Here is a 26,815-nt window from a genome sequence, read left to right as displayed (position 1 = left end):
ATCTATCCGTATGCCATTGGTATTCTCTCAGATAAAATCGTAAGAGCCATTGCCGAGCAATCATCTATTGAGGATTTCCATGCCCATTTGCTAGCTAACTTCATCCCGGCTAGGGCCAGGTCCTCCCTTATTCAGAAGTACTATTACCGTGTACAACGCTTGGATGAAAACTTGGCTGATTTCATACAGGACATTAAGTTTTATACTAGGGTGTTTGCTCTTCATTTCCCTGAGGATCAGATTGTACAAGCTATTGTGGAAGGGATTTCACCACCCTACAGGTCATATTTGTGTTTCGCGGCGTGCCCGCAAACTTTCTCTGAACTTGAAGCATTGGCCGTCTCAGCGGAAGGAGTTAGATACGCCGATTCTTTGCGTGTCGCGAAAGAACCCCCGCCTTCCTTTAGTAATACTCGGCCTCCACCTCGCCGACCAGTCAATCCCCGTAAATGTTATGCTTGCGGGTCGCCTGACCATCTGCGCAACAAGTGTCCACTGATCAAGTCAAGTGGGACAAGGAATGGAGCCGGGTCATCACAAGGCTGTTTTAAATGTGGGGCTTTCTCACATATCGCCAAGAATTGTCCCAATTCGAATAGCACCCCCTCCTGCTCAACTTCGGGTGCAAATTCCAACTATGCCAATAATAAAAAGTGACTAGTGGCTTCGGCTGAGTCGACTAATCCATCTTCCCGAGACTCAGCCCCTGGTAAACAGGTTGTAAATTCAGGGAACGAGCAATTTTCAAATTCATCTTTTGAAGGTCCCAAAGAGTGTCTTAGGATTGCGGCGGATTCCCCCGCACCGGTCCCCTTTCTCAAAATTGAGTTAAATAACGAGCCTATAACAGCTCTCTTAGATTCAGGTAGTGTTTGTTCTATTATTTCGGCTGATTGGTATTCAAAATTGAAATCTGTTTGTAAGCTTCCTAACTATTGTTTGTCGGCGATCCAATATGTTTCGGCTAATTCCTCTCCATTAGAAATTCTCGGTTCCTTATATGTCAAAATCCGTATTTTTCAATTCACATGGAAAGTTAAATTGTTTGTGGCCAAGCATTTGTCTTGCCCCATTATATTGGGAGCGGACTTTATTTCTCACACTGGTCTTGTGCTCGATCTTCAGAGTAGGTCTTGCACTTTCAAATTTGCCTCTAATTATAATATCCCTCTATTAAAGTGTAATTCTGCATCATGTTCTTCTATTTCGCCTACCCAGGATGAGATGTTGTTAGACCTTAGACACCTACCTGAGGAGCAGGCTGATAGTATTCGCAAATTGTGTCAGTCGTTTCCCGAGGTGTTCTCTGATACTCTTGGTGTTACTGATCTTATTGAATACAAAATTGAGGTCACGGATTCGATTCCTGTCCGTTTTCCACCTTATAGGCTATCTCCACCTAAAATGAAGGCTCTAAAAGAAATCATCGATCAGATGTTGAAGGACGGTATTATTAGGCCCTCTAAGTCAGCGTATTCTTCACCTATTTTTTTAGTCCCGAAACCCCAAGGAGGCTTCAGGCCTGTCATTGATTACAGGGCTCTCAATCGGAAGGTGGTGTTACAATCTGTGCCCCTTCCCGACCTTCATTCTTGTTTTTCATGGTTTCGTAAGGCCAAGTTCTTTACTATCTTGGACCTGAATCAGGCCTATAATCAAATTCCCCTTGCCGAAGAGTCTAAACATCTTACAGCGTTTGCCACGGACTGGAATTTATACGAATACAACCGCGTGCCTTTCGTGCTCCCCACCGGAGCAGCTGTACTCACTAGGCTACTAGATAGGGTCTTCTCCGACATCAAATTTGAGTACTTATATCACTACTTGGATGATGTCGTCGTATTTTCAGAGACTTTTGAAGAACATCTAGATCATCTGCGAGAGGTTCTCGATCGCCTTCGTAAGGCTGGGTTAACTGTTAAGTTGTCCAAGGTTGCCTTTGCTAAGCCCTCTATGTCTTTCCTAGGGCATATTGTGTCACCTGATGGGGTAGCGGTCGATCATTCTAGAACACAGGCCATCCGTGATTTCAAACCTCCCAAGGACATTAAAGGTATCGCCAGGTTCATTGGTATGGTGAATTTCTTCAGGAAGTTTATTCCTAACTTCGCTAATAGAGCGGCGCCCTTAAACCTTCTTCGTAGGAAAGGCATCAAATTCGAGTGGGGACCTTCTCAACAAGCCGCTTTTGAAGACCTTAAATTAGCTCTTTGTAATGCCCCTGTACTTGCTATGCCTGATTTCTCGAAGAAATTCATTGTCCAAACCGACGCGTCGTCGTCAGCAGTAGCTGCAGTCCTTCTTCAAGAGACTGAACTAGGGAGGCGCCCCATCGCCTATGCGTCTAGGACATTGTCGGCTCAAGAAGCCAAGTATTCCATCTATGAGCTCGAAGGTTTGGCAGTCTTATTCGCCTTAGAGAAGTTCCGTCTCTATCTGGAACATGTCAAATTCGACCTGGAGACAGATAATCAAGCCTTAAGCTGGGTCTTAGGTAGGCCGCGTCGTACTGGTCGTATAGCCCGCTGGGCCATCCGTATTTCCGCCTTCCAGTTTGATGTTAGACATATCAGAGGTACCGAAAATGTTGTTGCTGATGGACTCAGCCGTATGTTTTCTAACGACGTCGAGACCCACGAACCGGTCGACAGTTCATCACCTTCCGAGTCCATACTATCTAAGGTTAATGCCATCCTAACAGATGCTCCCATGCTCTTTAGGGATATCGAGAAATACCAACGTGAAGATCCGACGCTGGCTCCGATAATGGAAACCCTTTCTTCTGGGGAACATGTTGTCCCTTATGTTCTGAGGAATGGTGTTCTATGTTGCCCTTCGAGGCATGATAAGATGATGAAAGTTGTTGTTCCAGCGGTTCTTGTACCTATGATCTTCAAGTATTATCATGAGACCCCATTAGGAGGGCATCTGGGTATCTTTAAAACTCGTGAAAAGATTCGTGAAATGTTCATCTGGAAAGGTATGGACGGTGAAATCCGTGAACTGGTAAAGGCTTGTAAATCCTGTTTAATTAGTAAACCCACCATGTCCACCAAGGTAGGCCTTTTGTCTTCCCATCAAGCGTCGCGCCCCATGGAACGCCTGTACATTGATTATGTAGGACCCTTCCCCCAGTCAAAGGGTAATGCCAACAAATTCATCTTTGTATGTGTAGATGGTTTTACCAGATTTTCTTGGTTATTTCCGACTAAGCTGGCTACCGCTCAGTCTACCATTACTTGCTTAAATTCTATTTTTGCTTCTTTTGGTCCGTGCCAATATATTGTATCTGATAATGCTAAGGCTTTTACATCTAACTTATTTCGTAAATTCTGTTTTGACTTATCCATCTCTCATGTAACTACTTCTGCTTATTACCCTCAACCATCTCTGGCTGAACGGGTTAATCGTAATCTCAGGTCCGCACTTATTGCCTATCATCATGAAGATCATTCCAGGTGGGACACGTCCCTGCATTGGTTAGCTTTTGCCTTGAATTCGGCGGTTCATGAATCTCATAAGTTCACTCCAGCTTCTTTGATGTTCAAGTTTGTTCCCAACTCGCCACTCTCTAACCTCTGGTCTCTGAGTGACATTCTACCCGAGACAATAGATCCGGATAATATTAAAGATCTTTGGAAGAAGGCTAAAGCCAATCTTAAGGTATCTCATGAAAAGGTTAGGGAAAAGTATGATCGTGGACGGAGACCCACCACTTTGAAGGTAGGTGACCAGGTGATGGTCAAGAATTTTGTTCCCGCGGGCAAGCTTGCCCCCAGATTCCATGGGCCATGTATTATTCTGGATTTCCTTACGCCAGTTACCTTATTGTTAAGTAATCCAGCCACCGAGAGGATATTTAGAGTTCACCGGTCACAGGTGAAACCGGTGTAATTTCCGTGTTAACTTGCTTCATATAATTTGATAGGAATATGAAGGTTATATTTTTTTTTTTTTTTTTGAGTTCCACTCTTAAGGCATTCTGCTCCTTCTATTTTATTTTATATGTAAGCATTTCTGTGAAACCTCCCCCGAGTTGTTAAACTGCCATCCTGTCCTTGCCACGGCCATTACCACGCTCCCGTCTCCTGTTCCACTATGCACAGTGGCTGGCTTAGATGAAATGCCATGGATATCTGCACGCCGCTGGCCCCTCAATCTCTCTACATACCTGTGCCCTCAAAAGAAACATGATGGTCCAACACAATTCTGCCGCCTAGCTTTAATGTTTCAGTGCCCCCGCAGCCGCGCGGCGCTGTGCCGCGGCTGGGTTCGAGGACGGGCCCCCTCGGCCCCAGCGAGGACGACATGTGCACGGCGAGCCGGAGCTCTCCTCCCGGCCTAGGCTGATGTGCGGCGCACGACCTGCTACTTGCCCGCAGCCTGTATATGTTCACCGCGGGCGCGGCGTGTTTCAACACCTCTGCTCCCCTCATAGTGCGGGCGAGCGGTATCTCAGGGTACTTGAGGGGTCCGAGCGGCCTCCTTTGGACGCAAGCTGCAATGGCCGGTCTGGCCATCCAACTTCATCAACCTCAACTACATGGACAGTTACGATAAGCAATGACTACACTCGGGAATTCAACAGCAATATTTGGTGGACATTGCAAAATTTTTCATCACTTTTAAGTATTAAAAGTTTATCCTCAGAATTCTACTTCTAAAACTTAAAAACTATTCTTCATCTGCAACAACAAAATTTTGAAACTAAATCAAACCAAATTAAGAAAATCTTAAAAAAATTTTTTGGCAATTTATCTCCATATCTACATCAAAACTTGGACCTTGTTTTCAAACAATTTCATGTGTCACCCCGGGAGGAACTTTTGGGGGGGGGAGGTCTGTACCGGGCGGTACACCTCCACTCCGCTAATTTAAAATGTGCGCCAGTTGAAACTCCTCTGCTGGAGGAAGTCTGAACCTTATCTACGCTATTGATTCTCTACTTTCTCAGAAGATGTCACCACGTGGAAAATTTTGAGTTTTTGAACTGTGTCATTTTTGATGTGGTTTTGTTTCGCTTGAAGTAAGAAGTGTGAACTTTCTCTTCTAGAGGACACTACTGAAGATCAACAATAGTGCAACCTAGTGCGAAGTCAAAGAACTATTTTGTTGGAGAAATTTTTATTTCAAATGTTTGTCTTTGCTAAATTTGTTTTCAGTTATTGCTTAAGTTGGCTGTATACCCCTCTATTTCCCCTTGTTTTGCATTTAACCAATCCTGAGTTTCTTTGAGTTATTTCCGACCAATCCGATGTATCTTCCCCCAACTTGGATATGTTTCTGTACCCGAGCCAATAAAAAGTTTGTGGGAGGGTGTTTTCATTCCCCTAACGCCTAGAACCTTCCGCGAGAGGATATAAACTGCTGATTTTAGGGTCTCCGGGCCACTTCTGTTCCATCTTTCAGTGTATAAAGTACATTGCAGGAGGCGGGAAGCGCCTCTTTCCTCGGCAGCGGTCATCAATAAGGTAATGGCCGATTAATAAATTCTTTCTTTGCTAGCTCAGCAGTTTAACTCTCGGGGCGGGTGCGAAGCTTTCCTCCATGTAACCTTTTCCTAAAATGTAACGATCTTTTCTTCTATTCTCTTTTAAGCTGCATATTGGGATAGAGAGTGCTAACCCTCTCGAGCTCCCACTCACATTGTCTTGAGGTGAACTTATTTTCTCAACCTATTCTTCGTTAATGTAAAACAAATTGTTCTTTTCTTAAGTCACCTCTTTAGCGTGGGATTAGCCCTTGTATTAACGGCCTAGTGCCAAGTAGGTCTTAATCAAAGTGTATTAGGAGTGCAAGATCGCCTCCTCTCAAATTGTTATTTTAGAGGTCATGTAATTGCCCATTTTTATTTAATAGACCTCAGTAGGTTGGGTATTTTACCCCTGTGTCTATGTCCAGTGAGGACAACTTGAAGGTGGAGTTTGGTTTAAATTTTGAGAGCGAGTGGCTCTTTTTGAGTGTTGTATGCCTCGTGGAGGCTTTTCTGTGTAATTTGGAGCAAGGGCTCCTAGGTATGAATGGGGTTTTCTGCCCCTCTGTTAAAACTCGTGTTTGGGGTAAAACTGAGCTAATTGCCCAAGCAGTGTAAAATCAGGGCGCGAAGCCCAATTCCTGAAAATATTGTAACTACCCTTTTTGCTACTTTGTACCTGCCATGCTTGTTATTTCTTTGTTTTGAAAAGAAAATATAACCTTGTTAAATTTTAAATTAATTTTGCTTTCGTAGCTGGAGACCTATTCACACCCGCACCTTCTTTCACCTCTACCTACCACGGAAAAATCCGTAACAATATATATAGATTTAGGGCTTCCCCTAGACTACCATTATACTCAACGTGAATAAAATTATTTATAGCCTATATTATAGTGACTTATTCCCCGACTTTGCATACCAATTTTTATTAAGATAGGACAACAGGCCTTCCCCTAAACTACCATTTTTATCAGCGTGAATAAAATTATTTATGGTTTAGATTGTAGCGACTTATTCGCCGATTTGCATACCGATTTTCATTATAGCCGTTTTCTAGTGATGCGTGTACATACATACAGACAGACAGACAGAAAGAAATTACGGAAAAGTAAAAAGTGAATTTCGTTGTTACTGTGGACATGGCCGATACAGAAATACCATTCTTTTCAAATTCTGAGCAATGTATAGACAAAACCCTTATTTTATATGTATAGATTTAAAACTATGAATTCGATACATAACAAAGATAATAGGCGTACAAAAACTACCCATCAAATTCCCCTCCATCGTACTACTAAATTTAATACATACTTTGTTTGCACTGGATCACGTACCTTTAACGTCTTCATCTTCACCGTTTCGCAAATAACAGTAACTGTACTCAATTTAAGCAGTCCTTAACATCTATCTCCCTGGAGGAGTAGGCAAGGGACTGAGATCAGGCATTCTTGTGACTAACAACCCGAAATAGTATATTTCTTAGAAAATTGTTTTACTCTCTCTTTCAGCTTTAGATTCTGTAGGTTCTTGTAATCTAAAGTACTAAATAGGCTTTAATGTTTTACTTTCTTGCTTATTATATAATGTAAGTTTTAATTTTACTGGATTTGGTACCTGCATTTAATTTCTAAGTTTAACCATTTATTTCTTTCTTTCTTAATCTGCTTACCCTCCAGGGTTGGTTTAGCCTCGGACTCAGCGAGGGATCCCACCTCTACCGCCGCAAGAGCAGTGTCCTGGAGCATGAGACATTGGGCCGTGGATACAACAGCGGAGGATGACCAGTACCTCGCCCAGGCGGCCTCACCTCCTATGCTGAAGAGAGGCCTTCGTGGGGAATGGGAAGATTGGAAGGGATAGACAAGGAAGAGGGAAGGAAGTGGCCGTAGCCTTAAGTTAGGTACCATTCAGGCATTTGCCTGGAGGAGAAGTGGGAAACCACGGAAAACCACTTCCCGGATGGCTGAGGTGGGAATCGAACCCACCTCCACTCAGTTGACCTCCCGAGGCTGAGTGGGCCCCGTTCGAGCCCTCGTACCACTTTTCAAATTTCGGGGCACAGCCGGGAATCGAACTCGGGCATCTGGCGGTGGCAACTAATCACACTAACCACTACATACATACTCTCTATGAAGAAATGACTGTTTTTCATAATTCCAAACAAATTGTCGAAAATGAAATGCATCGGCCGGGAATCGAACCCGGGCCGCCCGCGTGGCAGGCGAGCATTCTACCACTGAACCACCGATGCTTCCGATAACTTGCTTTGAAATACAAATCTAATGACTAAAAGCATGTACAGTAGCATGTTTCAGCGTAGTCGTGTTCGTGCTGGGAATGTGGCTACTCAGCACTCTGATGTGGTAGACGTGAGAGTCGTTAGAAGTGTTTATCAGCATATCAGCATTTTCATGAAATATTGGTCTTGTTGTCATACCTCATGATCAAAATGAGAAGCTGCACAATTAGCAGACCTGGAATTCAAATACCGACTCCGAATTTGGGAAATGTTAAGCGTCCGCCTTTGTGGTGTAGTTGTCAGTGAGATTAGCTGCTACCCACAAAATTTGAAAAGTGGTACGAGGACTGGAACGGGATGCACTCAGCCTCGGGAGGTCAACTGAGTAGCGTGGGGTTCGATTCCCTCCCCAGCCATCTTCGAAGTGGTTCCCACGATTTCTCAATTATTTCCGACGGCAAATGCCGGGATAATAGCTAACTTAACGCCACGGTCGTTTCCTTCCCTCTTCCTTGTCCATCCCCTTCAGTCTTCCCATACACCACAAGGCCCCTGTTCAGCATGGTAAGTGAGGCAGCCTGGGCGAGGTACTGGTCCTTCTCTCCAGTTCTGCCTCAGACTAAATGTCTCACGCACTAGAACACGCCCTTGAGGCGGTAGAGGTGGGATCTCCATAAGTCAGAGGGAAAAAGCAACCCTGGATGGTAAATGGATTAAATAATATTGATAATTATGTATGTCCACCTCTGCGGTGTGATTAGTTGCCCCCGGAGGCCCGGGTTCAATTCCCGGCTCTGTCACGAAATTTCAAAAGTGGTGCGAACGCTGGAACGGGATCCGCTCAGTCTCGGGAGGTCAACTGTACACACATTTTATCGGGGCCAAAACTCCCTTAAATTCTTGGCTGGGAGTAGGTCCCTCTAGAAACAATGGAAACGTTGCAAGGGAGCCATGTAGAACATTTCGAGCTCACCTATATTTTGAATCCACGAATGAAAGTGATTTACCGTACTTCAACAGTCAATTTTTCCAATCGCTGCATTGGTGTTCCATAGCTTGGTGCAATAATCCGAGAAGTTCTGCTTCTGAGCATTCGAAAGTGGTCCAAGGAGATACCTGTACTAGGAGCTCATTGCAGTGTATTGTTCGTAGCCGTGATCGTCTAGTGGTTAGGACATTGCGTTGTGGCCGCAATAACCCAGGTTCGAATCCTGGTCACGGCAGATTAGTATTTTTTAAACTCTGTTATTTAACGATTTTATGTCAGACTAAATTTGCAGCAAGTGGCATTACCAGATATCGTCTTTCTTTCTTTCTTTCTTCTTAATCTGTTTACTCTCCAGAGTTGGTTTTACCCTCAGACTCTACGAGGCATTCCACCCCTACCGCCTCACGGGAAGAGTCCTGGAGCGAGAGACGCTGGGCCTGGTAATACAACTGTCGAGGAGGACCAGTACCTCGCCCCAGTCTGAACACGTCTACGTACAGATAAAGGGGAGCAGAATTGGAAACTTCAGATATTCATAAATTTCTTACACGGTATTACATCAAAATCGGGGTAGATTTTTACAGTATGAATGCTTTTTACTAACCCTAACAATAGGTAAACGTTTAGAGTATGAAAATTTTTCATGAAAATATGAACATAAAACAGCGTATAACACATTATGTCCGCCTCTGTGGTGTAGTGGTTAGCGTGATTAGCTGCCACCCCCGGAGGCCCGGGTTCGATTCCCGGCTCTGCCACGAAATTTGAAAAGTGGTACGAGGGCTGGAACGGGGTCCACTCAGCCTCGGGAGGTCAACTGAGTAGAGGTGGGTTCGATTCCCACCTCAGCCATCCTGGAAGTGGTTTTCCGTGGTTTCCCACTTCTCCTCCAGGCGAATGCCGGGATGGTACCTAACTTAAGGCCACGGCCGCTTCCTTCCCTCTTCCTTGCCTATCCCTTCCAATCTTCCCATCCCTCCACAAGGCCCCTGTTCAGCATAGCAGGTGAGGCCGCCTGGGCGAGGTACTGGTCATACTCCCCAGTCGTATCCCCCGACCAAGAGTCTGAAGCTCCAGGACACTGCCCTGGTAGAGGTGGGATCCCTCGCTAAGTCCGAGGGAAAAACCGAACCTGGAGGGTAAACAGATGATGATGATGATGATAACACATTATTGTTCAGAAATGCCGTTACTTTAATTAAGAAAATTGTAGCCTGTCGGCATTGCAGCCGTACCTATCGACCAAATTTCGCTACCTTAGTTCACTACATCTGTTCAATACCCCATGGCTCTACAGCCCTTGAAGGGCCTTGGCCTACCAAGCGACCGCTGCTCAGACCGGAGGCCTGCTGATTACGAGGTGTCGTGTGGTCAGCACGACGAATCCTCTCGACCGTTATACTTGGCTTTCTAGACCGGGGCCGCTATCTCACCGTCAGATAGCTCCTTAATTCTAATCACCAGGTCCAGGTAAAAATCCGTGCTTGGCCGGGAATCGAACCCGGGGCATTCGGGTAATAGGCAGGCACGCTACCCCCACTCCACGGGGCCGGCTTACCCATCAGGGAAACTAAATCTAAGACAAAACTTAAAATCCTTGGCCAGCGTCATCTTATAAGCACTTCCAGTCTTTCTTGAGTGTGAATGGGATAAATGAGAGTGAATATGGTTGTTTATTGTAATGTGTTCCAGTTTATACTTTAGTTATACTTTACTTAATTTAGTTAGTTTAGGCCTATACATTCTTTCTTTCTTTCTTTCTTTCTTTCTTTCTTTCTTTCTTAATCTGCTTTTCCCTCAGACTCAGCGAGGGATCCCACCTCTACCGCCTCAAGGGCAGTGTCCAGGAGTTTCAGACACTTGGCCAGGGGATACAACTGGGGAGAATGACCAGTTCCTCGCCCAGGCGGGCTCACCTGCTATGCTGAACAGGGGCCTTGCGGGGGGATGGGAAGATTGGAAGGAATAGACAAGGAAGAGGGAAGGAAGCGGCCGTGGCCTTAAGGTACCAACCCGGCATTTGCCTGGAGGAGAAGTGGGAAACCACGGAAAACCACTTCCAGGATGGCTGAGGTGGAAATCAAACCCACCTCTACTCCGTTGACCTCCCGAGGCTGAGTGGACCCCGTTCCAGCCCTCGTACCCCTTTTCAAATTTTGTGGCAGAGCCGGGAATCGAACCCGGACCTCCGGGTGTGGCAGCTAATCACACTAACCACTACACCACAGAGGCGGACTTATACTTTAGGTTGTAAATCTTTAATGGGCCTATGTTGGAATGAGAATATTTCTGTTTTTATACTGTAATCATATATTAAAATGAAAATTGTTGAAATTCTAACATTGTAAACCTGTAAAAATTTTAACGTAAATTAGTAATTTATATACATTGAGTGGTTAAGTGTAAGAAAGGGCCGGGAGCCCTAACTTCGCCACATAAAAGTCGCTTTAATAATAATAATAATAATAATAATAATAATAATAATTGCCACTTTCTTCTCACCAATGCAAATTGATAATCCTGAGTTCCTTTCCCTCCTGAATTTTCATGTGCCACGCCCAAATTCAAGATTACATTTACATTTTCAAATAAAAAAGCTAGAACAACTGCCCATCAAAATTCACCACTTTACAGACTATCTAGTAACTTATCCATAACAGCCCATCGCGGAAAAATAATGCTTGATTTCAGTACAAACATAACAATAGTTTTGAAAGAATTCATGACAGCAAGAAAGGTCATGTAGCTAATTGATCCCACAGTCTGAATGCAACATCACACCGGCCAGCCTTTATATTTCCGTTTATGTCATAGTAAGCAATGTACTGTTCTTTGATTAATTTTTTGTGTGCGTGTTTCCAAATATTAATGCTGTAGACTGTATACTGTGTTATTGTTATTAATTGTGATGCTTTAATTTATGTAGTTAAACTTTGTTCTACCGAGCTCGATACCTGCAGTCGCTTAAGCGCGGCCAGTATCCAGTATTCGGGAGATAGTAGGTTCGAACCCCACTGTCGGCAGCCCTGAAAATGGTTTTCCGTGGTTTCCCATTTTCACACCAGGCAAATGCTGGGGCTGTACCTTAATTAAGGCCACGGCCGCTTCCTTCCCACTCCTAGCCCTTTCCTGTCCCATCGTCGCCGTAAGACCTATCTGTGTCGGTGCGACGTAAAACAACCAGCAAAAAAAAAACTTTGTTCTTATGGCAACGTAGAATGTCTAGAAAGTAGTTCAATTTTTCAGTAAAAAAGGATTAGATTAAGATAAGTTTAGAACAGATTTACGTTAGGCTAGTTAATATTAAGTAATAATTAATTGTAAGTTCTCTGTGTGTCGCAAATAATGCTGCTGTAATTGAGATGAAAATCATGTAGCAAGCAATAAATTCAATTCAATTCAATTCAATTCAATACAATTCAGTTCAATTCAGTTCAATTCGTCATCTTCGAAATGAAATGTAATATCCCGGTTGTTCGGATTCCACACAAAACTGAAGAACACCGTGACTATGGTCACGTCATAAACATTCTCATAAAGCAACAAGCTTGGTTTATTTTCAACAAGCTCTGATGATGATGATTCGGCCATCGATCCACCGCGACATTCCTCCGGGACATTCCGACGTTTCTTAGGATCTAGAACAATTGAACAATTGAAATAGGCTGATGAGAAATCTTTTTTTCTTTCTTTCTTAATCTGTTTACTGTCCAGGGTTATTTTTCCCTTGGACTCAGTGAGAGATCCCACCAGATTAAATTTTTACTAATTTATTTATTCTAACCACTACACCACTAGAGGCGGACTATATAATTTTCAATCAGTGAAAATATAATTTTTATATGTAGATTTTAGTGCATAGCCTATTTTAAACGTGTAACCAAATGATAGTAATATTACAGGAAATACAACAAAGCATTCGCATTCACACAAATTATATAGCATTCATCTTCGCAGATTAAAACATTTATTTTTTTTTTTTTTGCGTGGTAAGAAAGTTTTCCTAACTCTGTTCTTTTGTTGGAAATCACCCAGGACATATCGCGCCGTTTTCCTATTGATCTTTTCCAGTTTTCGTGCCGAGTAGTGCTTGCGTGATTCGCATACACTGGAATCTTACTCTATTTGGGGTCTTACCAGAGACTGTGTATGCCCTCTCCTTTACATCCTTACTTCTTTCTTCTGTCTTAATTTGTTTACCCTCCAGCGTTGGTCTCTCCCTCAGACTCAGCGAGGGATCCCAACTCTACCGCTTCAAGGGCAGTGCCCTGGAGCGTGAGACTTTTGGTCGGGGAATACAACTGGGGAGGAGGACCAGTACTTCGCCCAGGCGGCCTCATCTGCTATGCTTTAAAGGGGACTCGTAGACAAGGAAGAGGGAAGGAAGCGGTCTTGGTCTTAAGTGAAGGATACAGAAGTGGGAAACCACACAAAAAACCACTTCGAGGATGGCTGAGGTGTGAATCGAACCCCTCTATTCAATTGACCTCCCGAGACTGAGTGTACCCCGTTCCAGCCGTTTACCAATTTTCAAATTTCGTGGCAGAGCCGTGAATCGAACTCGGGTCTAAGGGGTGGCAGCTAATTACAGAGGCCGACTACATCCTTACTACAACCACTAAATACTTTCAAAACCATATGAAGACTCATTTTTAGTACTTAACGTTGCATTAATTCAGACAGATTTTCAGTGATGATAGTTTGGAAGGTGTCTGGACAGTTCCCCACACCACAGCAAAAAATACTAACACTTCTCCACAGCCCTTGGGTGCGGCTACCTGATTAATGACTCAGAAATAACCTCGACTGACAATTCCACACACATCTCTGCGTCTATTTAATATTCTTCAGGTATATATTATTATGTGTAGTAGTACATTAAAAATGAGAAATTTGCAAGATCTCCCTCCAATACTAGCGTTTGAAGTGTATAAGTCCAGCGCATTCTGCACGCCACCAATGTATGCCGCTCTGGTTGGGGCAGTAAGCTGTTGTTGTTGGATTCCTGGATTATGCGGTCACATTCCGTGTTATGGATTAGCCAGTGGGGTAGCAGGTATAAATTCTTTGGGAAACGAGTATCTAGGCAGTCTACCAGCATTGCCGTTTTGATTCCTGCCCTGTTAGCATCGTGACTACTATGGAGTTAGAATGTGGTCGGACATCTAAGGGAAGGGTGTGCGTTTACCATGAAGGTTAAGAATGGTGAAAAGCGGCGTTGTGACGTGGGCGTGTGTTTTCAAGTATTCGAAAAACAGTTATTCATCAATTCAGTCCAAAGATAAACGGTAGGACCAAATAGTGAGCATCAGTCTGGTTTTCCTGATGTGTCCCATTTACAGGTTTCGAAGCGAGTCCAAAAGGCAGTGAAAGCGCGTGAAGATGATGCCAGCGTGAGTCAAATTTACGGCGATGCCATGGGTGACCTTCATGATAAAGGTATGTGTTCCTAGCATTAGTTTTAGTTGTTCCACTGAGTGAATTTCGTTCACTCATTCAAGCAAGACTCCGAGGGTAGCAGTTAATCACACTGACCACTACACCACAGAGGAGGACTAGCATTGTTCTTATGGTGGTAAATCCAACATGGCCATCAGCCTCTGCAGATTATATAGTATGTTGATATTCAATTTCAAGATTTTGGTAGCCCTACCCAATGTAATATTTCTAAAAAATTGAGTTTTTCCCAGACTGTCTCCGTAGTTTTTCTACGTTCTTTTTCTTTTTTTCTTTTTCTATGTTCTTTTCAGAATACAACTCCGCACAATTTGTGTATCCATGTAATAATGTTTTAAAAAGTGAATTTATCCTTGATTTCCTGACGTGTTCGTGAACAATAATATGTTTTTTACGTCTGGAGGTATTTTAGAACGTTTTAGCAAAAAAAATAGATACTGTATATAAAAATACTTTTTTGAAAGTTCTACGAGAGAAAATTTATTAAATATGGCTTGTATTTAGGTTATGACTTCGTTACCGAAATGCCTAAGACAGAGTCTATGGAGAGGTCACTTTATCGACACCGAAGCAATGCCCATAGGAAACGCAAAAGAGCCGGAACACAGAGAAAATATAGTTTTTGATAACGATACGTTGACTATGATTGACCGTCCGTCTTTCCTTTTGGCTGACAACTGAAATGAAGACAGAATAATTGTTTTTTTGCGGCAATAAGGGAAAAGAGAGCTTGAAGTGCTTTTACCAATTTTTATGAATAGTACTTTCAAGAGTATAAGCAAGAAGTTTAGTCAAATATATACCATACATGCCGATTTTGGGAGTAGCAACGATGAGACAAAAATATGTCCTATATATTCGACCTTCTACCAAACAAGAAGCAAACGTATACGAGACAGTTCAGACTCCTCCTCCAGGCTGTTCCGGACTGGAGACCAGAAAGTACGAGCGTGGATTTTGAAACTGCTGTCATTTCTTCTCTGCAAGAAGTTTTTCCAATAACAAAAATACATGGCTGTCATTTTCACATGACAGAATGTTTATGGAGAAAAGTACAGGATCTCGGATTATCGGTGGAGTACCGAGAGAATAGCGAAATCAGGCTTCATATCCGTATGTGCGCAGCACTTTCTGTTTTAAGGCCTGAAGATGTGCGCGATGGTTAAGTTTCAAACTTAGCCAGTTTTTGACTACTTTGTTGAAAACTGGCTAGACAACCAAGACATTCCAATCGAGATGTGAAATTGCCACCAAGCACGGCACAGGATAACGAACGTTGCTGAGGGCTGGAACAACCAACTAAACAATCTTGTCGGGCAGACACCACCCCAAATTAAAAGAGGTTGTTAAAGTGTTGAAAACGGAAGCTGAGAAGACCAATTGCGAATTTCTGAAGGCCGAGCTCAACATGGAACGGAAAAAAGGAGACGAAAGTATGCCAACTAGTCGCACAAACTGAGACAATCCAGAAAAAAATCCAAAATGAAAAGTTTCCTGAAGTCAGTGCATATTCACAGAAAATAGAGTAGGTTAATAATTATTGTTGCTGGGAAAATTGGACCAAAACCAAAAATAGAAAAAATAAAAATACACGAAAAATGATGATGCCGAAAAAGCTGATTTTAAACACGCCAAAATGATAACACCAATATGTCAATTGTTTTATTATTTTGCCCCTCCACAATCTGGATAAAGTGTGATGGAAATCAGACTCTTTGCATTTATTTTATTTTGATGGAAATTACACTACATCAATGATAGTTTCGAGACCTTATTAGTAATGAAGTACCTAGACTGAGCGCCTTTATTCACTCCAAAACAATAACATGTTAAATTTAAAGGACAGTGGGGCGAGCATTGATATTACCGGCGAGCGAATCGCTTTGCCAATTCCCCAGGGCGAACTCGCTGCGCTAGTTCACATCAGTTAAATAAAATATACAACTAATTTAAACATTACATATACTGAATGTACACTATATATTTTAAAGTATAGTTTGGGAGCAATTATAAGTAGCCGTTGTTCGGTCTCGTTTTAGAGTTGCTTACTCGTGTTGAACAAGGCCTCTTCCCACAGTCCACGAAATGTACTTCATTAAGTGCAAAGGGAAGGCCAACATAATGTACATTACATACTTCATTTATTTACAAAACTATTTACACTGTACAAAATATACATTAGGACGCCGTGGTCCATGTTGTAGCGCCCAAACACAATACTGTCACCCATGCTCGTCCAAGTCTCGGAACTCACTGACGCCGGTGAGGCGCGTGACTCTGTCCCCCTTCCACTGGGGCTGTAGCAGTCTGATTGTGCTGACCTATGACGAAAGAAAACACATGGCGTTCAACATACCGCCCACCTAACTTATATATAAATTACAAACAAATATTATTAAGCACAATAAAAATTAGCACTCACACTGAAAAAATCAAATGAAAAAACCAAAGTTTTAGCACATCAAAGATTACACCTTTTCACTAATTATATTTTTTCACTATATACAGTTTCAACCTCTTCTGGGAAGACACAAAGTTTTGTAATTGGCCGTTTGAAGGTCCCCTTGGGCGTGCGAATAGTGGCAACTCGCACCAAGCCGTCAGCACCTGCGTGCGTATCTACCATGATCCCTGTCTGCCACACGAGAGGTGGCAAGTTGTCTTCCTTGAGAAGAACCAGAGTTCCGGGTTGAAGGTTGACCCTTTCTGCTGACCACTTAGTCCGCTGCTGGAGTTGACACAGATAGTACCTTGACCATCGCTTCCAGAAGTACTGTCTGCAACGCTGAAGTAGTTGCCACCTGGACAGACGAGAACCTGAAACTGTAAGTAAATCTGGCTCTGGGATGGTTGTGAGGGGTTCTCCAATCAGGAAATGACCGGGAGTCAGGAATGAATAGTCATCAGGATTATCAGACAATTTGGTTATTGGTCTCGAATTCAGGCATGCGTCAATTTGAACTAACAACGTGGACATTTCTTCAAAAGTCAGTACAAGATTTCCTGCAACCTTCTTCAAATGGGACTTAGTAGACTTTATGCCAGCCTCCCACAGCCCACCAAAATGAGGGGCATTCGGTGGAATAAAATGCCACTGGATTCCACATTGAGATGCGAAGTCATACACCTTCCTCTGATGTACTTGAGATCTGAAAAGGGTGTGAAGCTCCCGTAGCTCGTTTCTTGCTCCCACGAAGGTACTTCCATTGTCGCTGTAGATATTCTGGCAGATACCCCGACGCGATGTAAATCTACGCAGAGCAGCTAGGAACGCATCAGTAGACAGGTCAGAGACAAGTTCAAGATGGATCGCCTTGGTAGCCATGCAGATGAATAGAGCAATATAACATTTTAGCTTTGTTTTGCTCTTACGAGTTCCTTGCTTAATGTAAAGTGGACCCCCATAGTCAACTCCGCAGTTCAAAAATGGTCTGTTGGGTTCTACCCTGTGGTGTGGGAGCTGGCCCATGAGTTGAGTTGATGTACTTGCCTTCAACTTGTAGCAAGGGAGACACTTGTGTGTTATGTGCCTAATGACAGACTTACCATTAGGTATCCAATATCGTTGTCTAATGGTTGCAAGCAAAAGTTGGGGTCCAGCATGCAGAAGTCGCATGTGCTCACACATTACTAACAACCTGGTCACATGATGATTAGGTGGTAGGATGATGGGATGTTTCTGACTGTACGGAGCTTGCGATTGTTCCAATCTGCCGCCCACCCTAAGCATCTGGTTTGCATCTACAAAGGGATGAAGAGACTTCAACTTGCTGTCCTTTGCGATCGGTCTGCCAAGTCGCAGATCTTGAAGCTCCTTACCATATTCTCGTTCTTGGGCAGTACGAATGATCCTGTGCGATGCCTCTTGAAGTTCTACTACAGTCAGACTTCCCATCTGTCTCCTTGAAGCAGCAAGCCTGAGGTTGTTTATGAATCTCAGTATGAAGGCCATGACTCTCACCAGCCGTGACCAAGAAGAAAAGCGTTGGACTAAGTCTTCAAGGAAATGACTGACAACAAGTAAGCAAACAGCTGGTTTCCGTTGCTCTGGTACATCAGTGAGTTCGGAAGTTTTCTTCATGTCGCTGACAGGCCAGGTTGACGGTGGCTGGTAGAGCCAGGATGGTCCCGCCCACCATAACAGATTGTCTTGAAGAAGATGTGGTTCAATCCCTCTCGAAATGATGTCAGCTGGATTATCCTGTGACGTCACATGGTTCCACTGTTCTACAGATGAAAGTTGTTGTATCTCAGACACTCGGTTACCAACAAACGTTTTCCAAGATGCGGGCTCTCCTGCAAGCCAAGCTAGTACTATGGTAGAATCAGTCCAATAGTAGTTTTGTTCAATTTTGAGGTTAAGTGCAGTTTTAACCTTATCCATTAATTTTACAAGGAGTAATGCACCACATAGTTCAAGTCTAGGGAGGGAAATCTGTTTCAGTGGTGCTACTCTGGATTTGGAGCTTAACAGCACTACTGTTACATTATCCTTGACATCTATACTCCGTAGGTAAACAGATGCTCCAAAGGCCCTTTCTGAAGCATCAGAGAATCCGTGTAACTCATATTGTTTAATCTCTCCGTCTCCCGTCACTCTTCGAGGGATGCGAATGTCGTTGAGTGATGGCACATATGCATGAAACTGTTCCCAAGTAGTTAATAGCTCAGAAGGCAAACTCTGATCCCAGTCCACTTTCACCTGCCATAAATGTTGCAAGAAAATTTTACATTTTATTATTACTGGACCTAAGAGGCCCAAAGGATCAAAAATGGATGAAATGCAGGATAACACACTACGTTTTGTCCAGGTTGTGGTCTTCTGGGTGTGACTGGTAGCTACAAACTGGAAGATGTCCTTTAGAAGATGCCACAGTAGTCCCAAGGCCTTAATGGTACCCTCTTCCTTGTCATCCAGACTCCAGGGCAGTTGTGATTCTTGGTGCTCAAGAGGTATGTGCTCTAAAAGAGAAGGATGGTTAGCACACCATTTACGAAGAGGAAAGCCTGCGCTACTGAGTAGTTCGATCAGCTCTTGTTGCAGACTGAGTGCATCTCCAATGGTATCTGCTCCACTCAGAACATCATCAACATAGAAGTCTCTTCGTAATGTCTCCGACGCTCTTGGGTATTGCAGTGCACCATCGTTGGCAAGTTGTACCAGGCATCTCGTGGCTAAAAAAGGCGCTGCTGAGGTACCATAAGTTACAGTGGAAAGTCGATAAATCTGGATAGGTTCATTCGGAGATGAACGCCATACAATGCGTTGCAGATCTTGGTCATCAGGATGAACTAGAATTTGCCTGTACATTTTTGTAACATCTGCAGTGAAGGCATACTTATGTGTTCTAAATCTCAAGATGATAGAATACAGGTCTTCTTACACCGTAGGTCCAACCATCAAGATATCGTTCAGTGAGTAGTTACTAGTAGTTTTAGCAGAGGCGTTGAAGACGACTCTGACCTTAGTGGTAGTGCTGGACTGCTTAATTACAGCATGATGCGGCAGGTAATATGTTGGCTTATTGGTTTGCGTTGTCACAAGTTCCATGTGATGAAGATCAGCATATTCTGTCATGAACTCAACATAGTCCTTCTGCAAGTCTGGTTGGCGATGTAACCGCTGTTCAATTTGACTGAGGCAACGAGTGGCGTATTTAAATGAATCCCCAAGTTCCTCATGGTGTGGTTTAATAGACAGTCTTACAACATATCTTCCGGTGCTGTCCCTAGTAGTGTTGTTCACAAAGTGTTCTTCGCACTGACTTTCTTCCTTAGAACGCGGGGGAGACATCTTTACTTCCTCTTGTTGCCAAAATCGTTCGACCTGTACGTGCAGTTCATTGCCGCGCACAAGACAAGACATTACTTTCTTGCTGGTAGACTTGAGAGAGTGTGGTGGTATCTTGCCTGATAAGATCCAACCAAATTCAGTGTCCTGTAGTACAGGATGATTTTCTCTCGTGAGTTGACCACGACGCAGTATGTCAAAAAACACAGAAGCCCCCAGTAGTAAATCAACTTCACCTGGTGTACTAAATTGAGGATCCGCCAAGAAAATGTCCTGTGGTAGCTGCCAGTCAGACGTGTCAAGCTGTACTGTAGGGAGCTGACCAGTTATGCGAGGAAGTACAGCACAAACTATAGGGGTAGTGTAGTCTGTGACCCTAGATGTAACTTGGATTTGACAAATATGTGATGATTCAGTTGCCTTAGTATCACTAATTCCCCTTATAGGCATTGAGTGCCGACTCAATTCAATCCCTAAGCGATCTGCCAAACGCCTGGACATGAAATGCATTTGAGACGCACTATCAAGTAGAGCTCGGCACTGATGTGCATTCCCACGTTTGTCTGTGACCACTACGAGAGCTGTTGACAATAGAACTTCTACATGAGTATAGTTGCTCTTCACAGCACAGTAGGTTTGCTGCTGAGTCTGGTTGGTTTCTGATGTAGTAGAAGCATTGTAGGATGTACTCTGCTCCTTGTGCAACAGAGTATGATGTCTATTATTGCAGATTCGACAATTTCCTGAACTACACTCCATTAAGGTATGATTAGCACCCAGACAGTTAAAGCAAAGATTACACTTCTTGGTGAAATCTATTCTATTTCCAACGCTGGCTTCACGAAACTTAGGGCATTTTGTTAGGGTGTGAGAAGCCTTACAAAACTCACAATGAGTTGCTGTTGTGACAAAGGACTTCTTACTGCTCTTATCACCACCATGTTTGGATACGACCTGTTGCTGGTCGCTTTGGTGTTTTTCGGGCTTGATTAGCTCCAGAGTTTGACAACTATTCTCCAAGAAAGCTACTAAATCCTTCAAGCGAGGGAACTTCTTATCTGAAGATTTAACTTCCCACTGTTTTCTTAGACCGAGGCTGATTCGATCTAGCACTAAGCGAGATAACAAAATTTCATGCAGAGGCACATCTATTTCCATTACTTCAATAGCGCTCAGGTTGCTCAGCAGTTGATTTAGCAACACTCTTAAGTCCTTAGCTGACTCTGTTTTAACTGACGGCAGATCTAGCAGTTGCTTAACGTGTAGGTCTACAATCAATTTCGGGTTATTATCTCTCTGAAAGATTAATTCCCAAGCTACCTTGAAATTGCTTTCAGTGACGGGCAAGCTTTCAATTAATTTATGAGGTTCTCCCGATAAGCATGATAGTAGGTAATAGTACCTCTGTATGTCTGTTAAGGCATGATTATTAATTACTAGGCTCTGGAAGGTATCTCGAAAATGAATAAATTCAGAAATAATTCCTGTAAATGTTGGCAGTGAAATTGTAGGGAGTCTTATTTCATGTATGCTACTGGTATTTGAAGAACTAGATGTTGCGGGGGAAGTAGCATTCGAATTTGCATTCAACAGAGTTTCCATCTTAGATTCTATTTCTAGGATGAGTTCTTCAGTGGATTCCCTATCTGCATCATGAACTTCTTCGGTATCGCTAATTTCTAACTGGGTTTGAACATCGTTGTATTCCTCCTTACTTGAACATAGCAGCCTTTGCCTAACTCGAATATCATTCAGATTTGAGCCTTCATTAAATGTACTGACAAAACTAGCTATACGTTTTATACGAGACTTAATAACTGCTCTCCTTTTTATGAGACCTTTTCGCTGGACAGGATCCATGGTGAAGGATAACAAGAAATAATGGATATATTATAAAGGACTGGGAATGCCAGATTACTTACAGATCAGGAGAATGTATCCTTCCACAGCAGGGCTAAAAACCAAAGAGCACTGCGCGGCTGGGTTGCACTCTGGTGGTCACTTCTGGAACTACTGCTACGGATCTGGATTACTATTCCTTGGAATTTCCATCAATTGGGTTGGCAAGACTGTATTCGTCCGCGCAAGATGGCGGCAACACACGCTTCAATCTCGAAGTTTAAAATGAATGAGAACTGTATTAGAACTCAGTTAATCACATCACAAGTCACAGTGTTTCATGTAGAAAATGGTTGTGAATCACATACACGGCACGTTAGTTGAAGTCACTCATTTGTACCTTACTGCGCAGTACTTAGCACGTGGGTGGTTGTAAGTTTGGCGGTAAAACGAACACATTCGTACTTCACAAATGTAAACACTTGTAAATAAACTGTTATCACTAATAGGCCTAAATGCGCAGATTATGAGATGTAATATCGTCACTGAATCACATCGGGCACTGGAGGACCAAAATGTTCGGTCTCGTTTTAGAGTTGCTTACTCGTGTTGAACGAGGCCTAGCTCTTCCCACAGTCCACGAAATGTTCTTCATTAAGTGCAAAGGAAAGGCCAACATAATGTACATTACATACTTCATTTATTTACAAAACTATTTACACTGTACAAAATATACATTAGGACGCCGTGGTCAAAGTTGTAGCGCCCAAACACAATACTGTCACCCACGCTCGTCCAAGTGTCGGAACTCACTGACGCCGGTGAGGCGCGTGACTCTGTCCCCCTTCCACTGGGGCTGTAGCAGTCTGATTGTGCTGACCTCTGACGAAAGAAAACACATGGCGTTCAACAGCCGTTTTCGAGATAATCCGGACACACACACACTAAAGCACGCACGTACAACTGCTTTATCAGTATAGATATATAATTATTAGTACAGTACCGTATTGACTAATAATAATCTATTATTAATCTCTTTTATTTGGAACGGCAGGAGGTAGTTTGGGGTGAAGTCACGCTTTAGCCTGGCGGGGGCCGGGGGAATTTGTGTGGAATTGTCAGTACAGTTTATTTCTGAGTCGTTAATCAGATAGCCGCGTCCTAGGGATGTGGGGAAGTGGCAGTATTTCTGGCAGTGTGTGGAAGTGTCAGTGTGGGGCATTACAATGTAATTATTCCTCACCGAGCACGTAGCTATCAGCTTGCATCCGGGAGATCGTGGATTCAAGCCCCACTGTCGGCAGCCCTGAAGATGGTTTTCCGTGGTTTCCCATTTTCACATCAGGCAAATGCAGGGGCTGTACCTTAATTAAGGCCACGACCGTTTCCTTCTCACTACTAGCTCTTCCTTGTCCCATCGTCGCCATAAGACCTATCTGTGTCGGTGCGACGTAAAGCAACTAGCAAAAAAAAAAAAAAAGTACTTTAACTATGGTCACGGTCACTTCCTTCCCATTACTATAATTTTCCTATCCCTCTGTTGCCGTAAGACATATGTGTGTCTGTGCAACGTAAATCAATTGAAATGAAAATAGAGAGTGAATATAACTTGACAGTATTATGCGCACCCCCGGAGGCCCGAGTTCGATTCCCGGCTCTGCCACGGAAATTGAGGAAAGTGGTACGAGATCTGGTACGGAGTCCACTCAGCTGCGGGAGGTCAGCTGAGCAGAGGGGTGTTCGCTTCCCTCTTGAGCCATCCTCGAAGTGATTTTCCGTTGTTTCCCAGTTCTACTCCAGGCAAATGCCGGAATGGTACCTAACGTAAGGCCACGGCCACTTTCTTCCCTCTTCCTTGTTTGTCCTTTCCAATCTTCCCATCCCCCCACAAGACCCCGTTGAGTATAGCAGGTGAGGCCACCTGGGCGAAGTACTAGTCCTCTTCCCCAGTTGTATCCCCAACCCAAAGTCTCGCACTCCACGATACTGCTCTTGAGGCGGTAGAGGCGGGATCCCTCGCTGAGTCCGAGGGAAAACCCAACACTGGAGGGTAAACAGATTAAGAAAGAAAGTTAGAAAACGTATTGTGGGCTAATAAACACAAATATAGCCTACAGACTGAGGTTTTCCACAAACGGGCTGTAGTAGCCTAAGTAAACGCAAGATACAGAAACCAAAATTAATATTAAAAATATCAACGTCAGTACTTAAAAACGTATGCATCGGCCGGGAATCGAACCCGGGCCGCCCGCGTGGCAGGCGAGCATTCTACCACTGAACCACCGATGCTTCAGACGAGGTTTTAGCGTTTTAAGCCTATGCAGGTTATCCGCTCCAATGCGTCACCACACCAGCGAGAGAATTTCTTCCACTACCAATTGGTCTTACACTCTTACTTGACAATTCTCTGTCCCTCTCTCTGTTTCGATGGGTATAATATTTTCCGTAATGACCAAATAAACAGAGCCGCTGGTGGTGTTGCAGTTTACTTGAAGAACAGCATAAGATGTAGTGTACTTAGCAAATCTCCTGGAGAGTACAGTAAGAAACCTGAGAACATCATCTTTGATATAACTTAGCCCTTTCAGACTCTAAAATTCTTTTCGCTTGTATATATAGTCCACCAACATTCGGGTTCATGGATGCATTCCTGAACGATATGTATTCTCATGTTATGAAATGTAAATAGATATTCGTTGTGGGAGACGTTAATGCACGATTCGGTAGTGGGACGTCTGAAAGCGAAAACATACGTGATGTGCTCAACGCTTGTAACCTCAACTGTCTTCCATTCAATCCAAAGGCAATTCGGTTTTAGGAAGGGTTATTCCACTGAAGCTCAACTTGTAGGATTCCAGCAAGATATAGCAGATATCTTGGATTCTGGAGGTCAAATGGACTGTATCGCAATTGACCTGTCTAAAGCATTTGATAGGGTGGATCATGGGAGACTACTGGCAAAAATGAGTGCAATTGGACTAGACAAAAGAGTGACTGAATGGATTGCTATATTTCTAGAAAATAGATCTCAGAGAATTAGAGTAGGCAAAGCTTTATCTGACCCTGTAATAATTAAGAGGGGAATTCCTCAAGGCAGTATTATTGAACCTTTATGTTTTCTTATATATATAAATGATATGAGTAAAGGAGTGGAATCGAAGGTAAGGCTTTTTGCGGATGATGTTATTCTCTATAGAGTGATAAATAAGTTACAAGATTGTGAGCAACTGCAACGTGACCTCGAAAATGTTGTGAGATGGACAGCAGGCAATGGTATGTTGATAAACGGGGTTAAAAGTCAGGTTGTGAGTTTCACAAATAGGAAAAGTCCTCTCAGTTTTAATTACTGCGTTGATGGGGTGAAAGTTCCTTTTGGGGATCATTGTAAGTATCTAGGTGTTAATATAAGGAAAGATCTTCATTGGGGTAATCACATAAATGAGATTGTAAATAAAGGGTACAGATCTCTGCACATGGTTATGAGGGTGTTTAGGGGTTGTAGTAAGGATGTAAAGGAGAGTGCATATAAGTCTCTGGTAAGACCCCACCTAGAGTATGGTTCCAGTGCATGGGACCCTCACCAGGATTACCTGATTCAAGAACTGGAAAAAATCCAAAGAAAAGCAGCTCGATTTGTTCTGGGTGATTTCCGACAAAAGAGTAGCGTTACAAAAATGTTGCAATGTTTGGGTTGGGAAGAATTGAGAGAAAGAAGAAGAGCTGCTCGACGAAGTGGTATGTTCCGAGCTGTCAGCGGAGAGATGGCATGGAATGACATTAGTAGACGAATAAGTTTGAATGGCGTTTATAAAAGTAGGAAAGATCACAATATGAAGATAAAGTTGGAATTCAAGAGGACAAACTGGGGCAAATATTCATTTATAGGAAGGGGAGTTAGGGATTGGAATAACTTACCAAGGGAGATGTTCAATAAATTTCCAATTTCTTTGAAATCATTTAGGAAAAGGCTAGGAAAGCAACAGATAGGGAATCTGCCACCTGGGCGACTGCCCTAAATGCAGATCAGTATTGATTGATTGATATTGATTGATTGATAGTAGCATGTGGACAGGAACCGGCTGCCGGTTTTTCGGTTCTTGTCTTGCTGTATGCTGTATTCACATTATCCAGGCAAAAACAAATTCCTCAAACAATTCTTGTTCGAGACTTCAGTAAAATTAACTTAAACAATTTCCATGCTCACGATAAATTACTGCCCTGGAATGTGTTTTTTTCAGTCCAATAACGTAGATCAACAAGTATCTCTCTTCAGCAGCTTTTTACTTTCTCTCTATGACAAGCATACGCCCCTAAAAAGAATCCTCGTAAAACACCAGTCAACACTATAGTTCAATGAGCATGTTACGAATTGTAAGTAAACGGGACAGAGCCGGGAAGAAATTTATTAAAACAAACCTTCCAGATGATTACGAGCAATTCAGGATCTTAGGTAACGAGGTAAAAGTTGTTAGAAACACTGAAGTGAAGTATTTACTCGCACACATTTTTCAGTGATAAATGGACACCCCAGTGCTGAATCGCTCGACCTCCGCAATCTTCGAGATTCTTTTTTGGCAACCTTTTAAACACAAAATATGAATCGCTTATGCATCGATGTGCGACATCTGGCGTACGCTTTACGTACAAGTACAGTTGTTGTTCACACAGCAAAGCCAAAATATATGGTAGAATTAATGCTAGGAACTAGATTCGCATCGACAAATATTATATAATGTTATATTATGTGTGTAACACAGTTGTTGGCTTGAGGTAATAAAGGTTTAGAAAATTCATATCGATCGATCATGTTATCGATTCAATTCAGATTTCATTTCCATTCAGTTGGCAGTATTACCGGAACCGGGACAGCCCCTTCCTTACTCCTCATCCCCGAACACAAATATATCACTACATAGTGTGCGAGTAATATACGTACAACTTCTTCCGTAACTCTAAGAGCACCTCAGCTTCCTGGCGTGCTGCAAAATCACTTAGTAGTGGAGTCAGTAACTCTGTACTTAGCCT

At 43.1% G+C, this 26,815-nt stretch overlaps 3 non-coding genes across 3 annotated transcripts; 1 reads left to right on the top strand and 2 right to left on the bottom strand.

Annotated features, from left to right (window-relative positions):
• Nucleotides 1–7,656: 7,656 nt before the first annotated feature.
• TRNAG-GCC (transfer RNA glycine (anticodon GCC)) lies at nucleotides 7,657–7,727 on the bottom strand. Its single transcript has one exon. It is a non-coding gene; the product is annotated as a tRNA-Gly (tRNA).
• A 1,139-nt stretch (nucleotides 7,728–8,866) lies between these two features.
• Nucleotides 8,867–8,938, top strand: TRNAH-GUG (transfer RNA histidin (anticodon GUG)). Its single transcript has one exon. It is a non-coding gene; the product is annotated as a tRNA-His (tRNA).
• A 15,070-nt stretch (nucleotides 8,939–24,008) lies between these two features.
• On the bottom strand, nucleotides 24,009–24,079 carry TRNAG-GCC (transfer RNA glycine (anticodon GCC)). The gene has a single exon. It is a non-coding gene; the product is annotated as a tRNA-Gly (tRNA).
• Nucleotides 24,080–26,815: the final 2,736 nt, after the last annotated feature.

This window comes from Anabrus simplex, chromosome 1 (genome assembly GCF_040414725.1).
Source record: "Anabrus simplex isolate iqAnaSimp1 chromosome 1, ASM4041472v1, whole genome shotgun sequence".
Lineage (NCBI taxonomy): Eukaryota > Metazoa > Arthropoda > Insecta > Orthoptera > Tettigoniidae > Anabrus > Anabrus simplex.
Note: the sequence above shows the minus strand (reverse complement) of the source record. Positions and strands in the feature narration are given on the sequence as shown.